This window comes from Xenopus laevis, chromosome 7S (genome assembly GCF_017654675.1).
Source record: "Xenopus laevis strain J_2021 chromosome 7S, Xenopus_laevis_v10.1, whole genome shotgun sequence".
NCBI classification, from domain to species: domain Eukaryota; kingdom Metazoa; phylum Chordata; class Amphibia; order Anura; family Pipidae; genus Xenopus; species Xenopus laevis.
Window position 1 is genome coordinate 71,707,670 of NC_054384.1, and position 8,920 is coordinate 71,716,589.

Below are 8,920 nucleotides of genomic sequence, written 5' to 3' on the forward strand. Positions count from 1 at the left end.
ACAGTAAAAGTCCGGGCGGCAACCATGAGTGCAGATACAGCATCTGCATATACTCAACCTATGTTCACTTTGAGCAAGTATTAACTCTATGCTGATTGCAGACAGGTAACATATGCTGTGTATATATAAATTATAGTCAATAATGTCCTCCTGTTGTAAAATATAAGAATATAGTCACCAAGGAGCGCCATTCCATATAAAAGTACTAAATCAAAGGCAGAGTGCTTTTATACATGGCATGGAATTCCATGGTAATTTCTAATATCCTCATATTTTTCAACAAAGGGTACATTATTTATTATAATACACAAATTTCAATAACTAATGTGACTGAAATGACATCCTTAAGCACTGATTATAAATAAATGATGACATCACTAAGCATCGTTTATAATGATATATATATATATATATCTCATACCCAGTTTAGAGGCTGCCCCCTGATTAGGGTTGTCACCTTTTCCCCATCCTGAAAGCAGGAAGGAGGGTGGGAAGTGACATCACATGGTGGAACAATTACATTGTTGGGTGCATCGGCTCACAGAGCAGAGTAATGACAGGCTGGTTGGCTCAATCTAGGACAGTTCTGCCCAGTTTTCCTAATTTGGAAAACCAGGCAGTTAGTTTTGATCTGGGCAGCTCTTTCAGAAAACTGGGCAATCCTTTGCTGCCCTAGGCCCAGGCCTTTGTGGCCTGCCCACAAATCTAGGCCTGCACTTGAATGATACGATGCTTGGGTAATAGAAGAGGGCTGTTTTAGAAATCATAATTGTGAATTGTATGGAAAAAACATTTGACAAAATAGTTGTTGGTATAAACAAATAGCACACAAAGTGTAAATGTGTATATTTTTATCACCACGGAAATGGAGGAAATGCAAAAAAACATGTTTACAACTGTTGTTGTAAACATAATAATATGTTTACATAATGGTCAAAAACTATTTCCACCTGTGGAACGCATGACCATCTTTGATATTTTCTTTATAGTTTCAGTGAGGTGTAAGAGGAAGAGAGAGAGGCACAGTTAGAAGAAAAGTGTGGTATTCAGCTTGGTTAGTTAATGCTTTCAATCTATCAATGCAGTGCCCAGAGGCCATTTCTGCTGTCAGTTTACTGGCAAGTCTTGAGTTAATGGAGTGATCATTGTACATATTTGCAGTGGTTTTACTGGCAAGCCTGGGATTTTTTTTGTAGGGGGATTATTCACTAAACTCCGATTGCAAAAATCATGAAAATATTTGTGATTTTTTTTTTATAAAAACTGACTTTTATTAAAGTTTATTAAACCCCGAGGATGGAAAAATCCGGAAAAATTGGGAAAATCTATTTTTTACCGCAAAGCGAATTTTTGGGAAAATGTAATAATAAATAAGCGTAAAAAAAACAGAGCGGATGTGATCGGAGTTTGTAGCAGAAAATATTGAGATAAATTTGGACTTTGATAAATAACCCCCTAAGGTTTTTTTTTCACTAAACTCCTAATGCAAAAATCACGAAAAATTTCGTGATTTTTTAAAATAAAATTAGAGTTTTAAAAAATCACAATTTTTTTGGAATTTATTAAACCCAGAGGATGGAAAAGTCAGAATCTGAAAATCTGCTATCTCTGTCGTGGTTGCATATAGGTCAATGGGAGAAGTCCCAATGATTTTTTGATGTGCGCTGGGTTTCATGCAATACCCCAGAGTTTTCGGGCGAAAATTGAAAAAAATCGTGAAAATCTGATTTTTTTCCTGCAAAGCAAATTTTCGGGAAAATGTAAAAATAAATATGGGTAACTGTAAAAAAACCTGAGCGTATTTGATTGGAGTTTGAAGCAGAAAATACTGTGTTGCAAGGTATACATGTGCTTCATGAATTTTCTGAGGGGGAGGTGCCCCCCAAACTCTAGTTATGCCAATGCAGTTACACTAAATTAACCCTATTGTTTACTAAAGTAGACACTAATTTGCACCTGCGTCATGGAGATTAAGGTTTGGATTTGGTATTACGGATAGCTATCTTTTAAAGCTACATTTTAAAAAATGTTTTACCCTAGTGCATTTGTATCTTAATTTTCAAAGCACTGAAGGGTTTCTCCTATTTAGAACTTGAAACAGCCTTTCACCTGGTGGGGCTACTTATATTGTGGAGCAGCAATTGATTTTATTATCCTCTTTCTGTCTTTCTATAAACTCCTAAAGGTTGCTGGATTTGTGGTCTTGTCGATAGATAGCTCTATCAGAGTTAGCTTAAAATAATATTATGACAACAGTCCAGTATACTTTGACTGTCTTGACTTTGTGGTGTCCCTGAGATAGCAAAAAATTAGATAGGGTGACAGCTCCATCATCTTCAATTTCCTTTTCATTCTAATTTCCAATGAAATCAAGCGTTCTATTAATTATCACTTTGGTTTAATTTATTGTTTCTGTACCTTATCAATAGTTGCATTATTTAACTAATTGTTTGAGAATTAGATACAATGAATTGAAGCACTGGGCGCTTTCTATTTAATAGAAGTTTGTAATAGAATTAATTCTCTTTGCAATTTAAGCACTGTGCACTTTCAGTTAATAAATTACTGTTCTCTTATCTATTAATTTCCAATTTAATTGAAATGAATGAATTAACTAGCATGTAGCACTTTATTATTATATCATCACAAGCAATCTAGATACATTATTACGAAACAAGAACATCAGAAAATTCATTTTTATTTGTTTATAACCTTTTACACAACTTTTCTCAAATAAATGAATTGTTTGATTAACGTTGTAAATTCATGGAAACGGCAAGTTGAGTCTTGGGAGGTTATAATAAGTGAATTTCCGTAGGGAATTAGCATAAGGGTTCTAACTGATAATCAATAAGGGGAATATACGGGGTATTCTTTTCTCTTCTTTTAAAATTAAACCATTTGTGACAGAATGCTATGTTAAAGTGATACTGACACTGACAGTAAATATGACTGTACATTAAAAGTTACCTATAGATCACGTTTAATAATTTTTTGCGGAGAGGTTTGTTTTTGTAGTAATTGCAGAGATTTCAGGTAACAGATGCAGACTGGAAGGTGTAGGTGCTTACTCTGTCTTGGGCGAATCACTCGTGGTTTTCCATCGACCTGCCAATACAGATGCTCTGCATACATTGCACCACACGTAACAGCCAGCGCAGTACATCAGCGCAAAACAGAACCCAACAGCGATTCACTGTAATTGCTCTATCAACCCATTGCCCCCGACATTCCCTGAGTCCAATCATTAACTCAATGCTGCAAGTAAATATTTAGTTTTCCCTATCCAAGGCGCTAATATACTTTAGTTGAGTTCACCAAGTGGGGAGCAGATGTAGGGCACGCAGCCGCGCAACATCAGCGTCAGCAGCAGAGCAGAGTGGGAGGCAGCGGTGAAGGTGAGGTGCACTCAGGCGCTGGCAGGCTCGGTGCACATCCTGCTCCACCAGCCAGCACTCGAAAGCGGAGCCTCAGCCTCCTTCATAGCTGTCACTAGAATAGCCAGGGAGGAGAAATCGAGCACTGCAGGATGGATTGTCGCCGTGTCGCCTGTTTTGAAGAGGACAGGAAGAGACAGGAAGTGAAGTTTCAGTAAGTTATTTCTTAATAAAGGCTTTGCAATTTAAAAGTTCCATTTGTCTTGGTGTTTATTTTTCATTGTATACTAACGAATTTTTAAAAAATTTTTGACTGGTCCAGATAACAAACATTTGGAAGGTGAGAGATGAATGAAGGCGTTGAAGCATAAATTCAATTTGTAAGGCAAAGATTCAGTACATTTTACGTGTGGGTGTTATTGGTTGTATGGTGCAGAACAAGGTGTGATTGTGCTCTGGAGAACTGTAAAGTGAAAATCAAAGAAATTACTTTTTAGTATACTGCTATGTTTTGTGTCCTCAGATGAATCCAGGAATGAAGAAACTGTTTTCAGGGATAAAAGTGGCAGAAGCAGGGACCTGAATATGGAACAGCAACAACCACAACAGAAACAGGCAGTTCAGGACAAAAAGAAAAAAAGACTGAGTTAAAGTCATAGTGCAAAATAACCAGAAAAATCACTGTTATCTGTTTGACTTATCACTACAGAAATAAAAACACAGTTTAGTATGCCCATCTCTATCAGACTCACACACTCACACTGTCTCTCTCCTTCCTCTCTCTCTGTGGCTTTCACCTACTGTACAATATTTTGCTTAGACTCTTCATTTCATAAGAAGAGCTATGGAGGAAAGCAAAACTTACCTTAAGTAAAACAGTTTGCCGAAGCATAAAAGACTTACTATTAGATTGCATTAAACCTCCTTCAGAGAAGCATTTCCTGGTCTTACCATTTGGTAGTGGCTCTATTATTGCTTCTGCAGTTTGAGGAAATTGGTAGTTGGTGGACTCTTTAGAGGGATTTGCTTGGACTGTTTTCTTTGCATGTGGAAGTTGCTAACACTTTCCTTGTGTACATTATACTCTGATTATCTTTCTAATCATGTACTGACTGTACTATTATTGTGGCAAAAATATGGGTTGGTTGTGTATGCATGGAACTATTCTTTTAATTAAGTTAAAGAAAAATAAATTAAAACTTAAGGTTAAAACTAAGTACGCTTTATCAGAAAGGTCTATGTAATACACCAATAAACCATAAAAGTAATGCTGCTCTGAGTCTTCTGTCGAAAGAAACACAGTATTTCTTTCAGACTTCCTGTTTTCAGCATAAACCTCCAGGGCTAGGGCTTAAGCATGCTCAGATTGCTCCTCTCCCTTTCCCCCCTCCCTGCTGTAATCTGAGCCCAGAGCTATGAGCAGCAGGCAGAGACTTGGGCAGAAAGTTATATGACACCAAGCAAATATGGCAGCTGCTATCCTAATAAAACAGAGAGAGCTTCTAGAGCTGTTTACTCGGGTATGGTAAAGCATTCTACAGAATAAATAAAGTGTTCTAACTTTCATTATTGTGGCTTATCTATTGGCAATAAACTGTCTCTGTAGCTTTGCTTCTCCTTTAAGCTTGTTTTCAAATTGTGACAAACTTATTCTAGCTTGGCCCAAAAGAGCAACAGCAAAAAAAACTGAAGGATGCTGTGAAAAAGATGGAAAAGCCACTAGCCAGATACATTGATGATGAAGACTTGGACAAAATGCTACAAGAACAGGAGAGAGAGGGTGACTCAATGGCCAAATTATTGCAAAAAAAGAAAGATTAAAAAAAAAATATTGAGAAAAAAGGTGAGTTTACTGGCAAGTGACCCTTAGAAGTGTTCTTGGGTTTGAATCATATTAAACTAGAGTGTATGAAACAATACTGCATCCATGACTTTTATTGTTTGTGCTATTATGATCATAACTTGACGGTTCATTATATGCAGGTCAAGATGGTATTATTCTGCTTAGAGCTGTAACATATTTTGAAAATACAATTACCTCCGAAATCCAATAAATATTAGTTGCACCATACTCTTGGAAACAGAGAAGGGAAAATTTACGTCAAGAGGAATGCTCCACTATCAGAACCCAAGGTAGCATCCTTCTACCTCTTGGTGTGATGGGGCATATGGGCACCTGGATTTTCCAGAGTGCAATTCACTCAGAGCCAAGGGATAATCAGTATGGTGGCGGGATATATTGTAGCCTTTGAGGACTCTTGTTTTTAGAATACATTTTGTGTGCCTGAAGCCTCTTAAAGGAAATTTACATTGGGTGTCCAGACTTAAGTGCTGATGCAAGAGGATCATTGCAGCAAATAGTTCACACAAAAGTTTATATGTACCAGAACCGTAAATTGCCACATCATGTGATTGCAGCCTAATTTCTGTGTCCTAAATAAGGTACAATGCAGGCAAGCTCTAAGGATTTTGTAGGATTCTATATGTTGTACTTAGTGTAATATAGTTAACCTGAATTATTTTGTAAGGCTAATCTTTGTCTTCTAACATAAGAGCAAAGGGCAAGTTTTTTTCTTTAAATTTTACATTTGATCTCCCATATCCTAAATTCCTCGCTGCGAGTGTGGAGCTCCCCATTCGTCCAGACTACTCACGTGACCTCCAGTCCCACATCCTGGCATTGGATTCCTTCAACTCTCTCACTACAACGGACTTAATTCAAGGACACATTCTGGATACGTTAAAAATCTTCACATCCTTTATTTGTTCATATGTAACAAATAAAGGATGTGAAGATTTTTAACGTATCCAGAATGTGTCCTTGAATTAAGTCCGTTGTAGTGAGAGAGTTGAAAAGATCTCCCATATCCTGTACAGAACGTCCAAGGTATAAGGGTCCAAATCCCCCCCCAAACAGGTTTAATATCTGGCCTGGATATTGCTGGTATGGTGTGGATAGGTGAATAGAAATGTATTTCATTTGCTATCAGACAAATTCTCTTTTGGAATATGTTTTCAGGCATTGAGTTTTGCTTAGAGCTTCTCCGTCTATCTCATTACCTTGAAAGAAAGCAGTTAATTTCTAGATGGGAATCCTGGGAGTAAAACACCAGGTTACAATTACAACCACACTGCTGCTTAGATATTCATATATTTGGCTAATTAACTGTGCATTTCAGTTTTCATATAACTTTGCCCATATTTAAATATTGTAATTGGTAAGATTGGAGCCCGTCCAGACCTTTGGGCCTTGGTTTTCAGGGTTAGCATGTGGTTTTAACCCTACTCCATCTCTGTATATCTGTAATTTCTTACCTGTATCCCATTGGTATTAAAGTTCTTGGTGGCCATGGTCTTCTTTAGTTTTGTAAATTCACTCATGTTCACAGTTTGGAGACATCCACCTGGCTTACTAAATACAATACCTTATTTTAGGTACTGTTCTCTCAAAATCAGTGGTTGATATAATTAATATATACTATGTTACACCAAGAACCAGTCTTCTGGTTCTGCCTGCTTTGATAAATTATACCAAATTGTATTGCTGTATTGTGGGTAAAACATGTTGACATAAGTGCCTTTTGCATATTGTGACTGCATTTGCAAATTATATTTTAAATATAAAAGAGATTTTTGCATCAAATCAAATCATAGGTGGCTGGAAACTGTTACTAATTAAGGTAAATTTATAAAAAGAGTAGAATTACATCCAAGTATCCATGTGAAAAAGTAACCAGGGTTCTCTAGCTTGAAATGTAAAAATGTTGTAATTATTAACCAGGTTGCCGCTTCAGACCCTAAAAAAAGGAAGATGACAATAATATTCTGTCATTCTCTCTATCCTAGGTCCAATGGATTTGAGAAGCAACACTTTGGAAGTATGGCAGAAAAGACAGCTGTACAGCAGAAAGCATACAAGTGGAGTGTAGACATGAGAACAAGAGGACAGACTTCATGCAGAGCAGGGAAAAAGTCTTCACAATACACTACTAGCATTTTTTGATTCCTCTAGTTAGGTAGAACTGGCCTCTTCTGTCAGTAATTATTTTTTAGATACTTGGCAGCAACCATTGTGTACCTCTTGGTGACCATGGGCAGAATACCTGTGGTTAAACATTATTATATATAATATATAATATTATATATTGTACAGTATCTCCAATACTCCGCTGAATTCCAAGGTATCTACCTTGATTTCAAGTTGTTTTATTTTTTTCTGTTAAAGGGCATATAAAGGCAAAAAAATAAAATCCCATTTTTACTTATTTAATGAAAAAGAAACCTATCTCCAATATACTTTAATTAAAAAGTGTGTACCGTTTTTATAAGAAACCTTACTGTATGCAGTGAAATTCTCCCTTCATTTACTGCTGTGGATAGGAATTGTCAGACGGTCCCTAACTGCTCTGCAGGGAAACAATCATACTTATGAACAGCAGGGGGAGCCCCCGCCTTACTTCCCAGCCATGCAGAACTCAGGCAGCTTTGTTTATGACGATCCCTAAGCAGCCCAGACCACACTAAGCATTTGCATCTTGCAAAGATGTTAACAAGTTAAGTTACAAGATGGTGACCCCCTGTAGCCAACTTTGAAAGCATAAATTATTTGTTTGATTAGGCTTGTGGTGCAGTAAGTTCATGTTTATATTTAGTATACAAAATACAGCATTTCTAGCCTTATTCTATTTTAGACTTTAAATGCCCTTTAAGTCTTGAGAGAACTGTGAACAGTAAGATATTAAATATTTTCATTTTTATTAAAAAAAGTGTTGTGATTTGTTTTCCTAATGTCTTACTTTTATTAAAATAACAAAACATAAAATTATGCAGTAAATGGGAGAACATATTAAGGCCTTTACCATAGTGTTTATAGGTTAAAGTGGTCCAAATTTTGAAAGACTACATTTTATTGATAGGTTGAACACCAGCATCTCTGGGTCAGTACCATTAGGGATGGTTTTTAGGTATGGATTTCATCTCAGGTTTGCAAGATTTTATCATTTTTATTAGGGCACCATCTAGGGGAGATAGGGGAGTTTAAATTGGGATGGTAGAAGTGGCTACTACTTCCTTCCATACTTTCAGAGTTGGAATTGAGGTATCCAGCAAGTTTGAAACTTTCTTAAACTACCTTCCTTGCAAAGAAAGTGAAAGTTCTAAACATATCTCTTTTTGCATGAAAATATAACCCGATTCTCCCATTACACACATATCTGAGGAAATGGCCTGAGGCAAACTGAATTTACATGGGTTGCTTGTGTACCGTTCCCTTCCAGTAATGCTGGATACTGGGGCACAACCAAATTACATGTATGTATGGGGCCTTAGGTTCCTGGCATCTTCTACAGGTTTGCCTTTTGCCACACCTGTTGCTTGGGTAAAAACAATACAGCTAATGAAGTTTTTTGATTTGTATTAGACAGTGGATGAGATTAGATAATTTCATTCATCTGTATAATTCATTTTTTTGAATGAGACCAGGAGTGGAAAAGGTTTTGTAGCAATGAAATTAGGTAAAGTTTGGTCACTACTGTAGGTTCTGG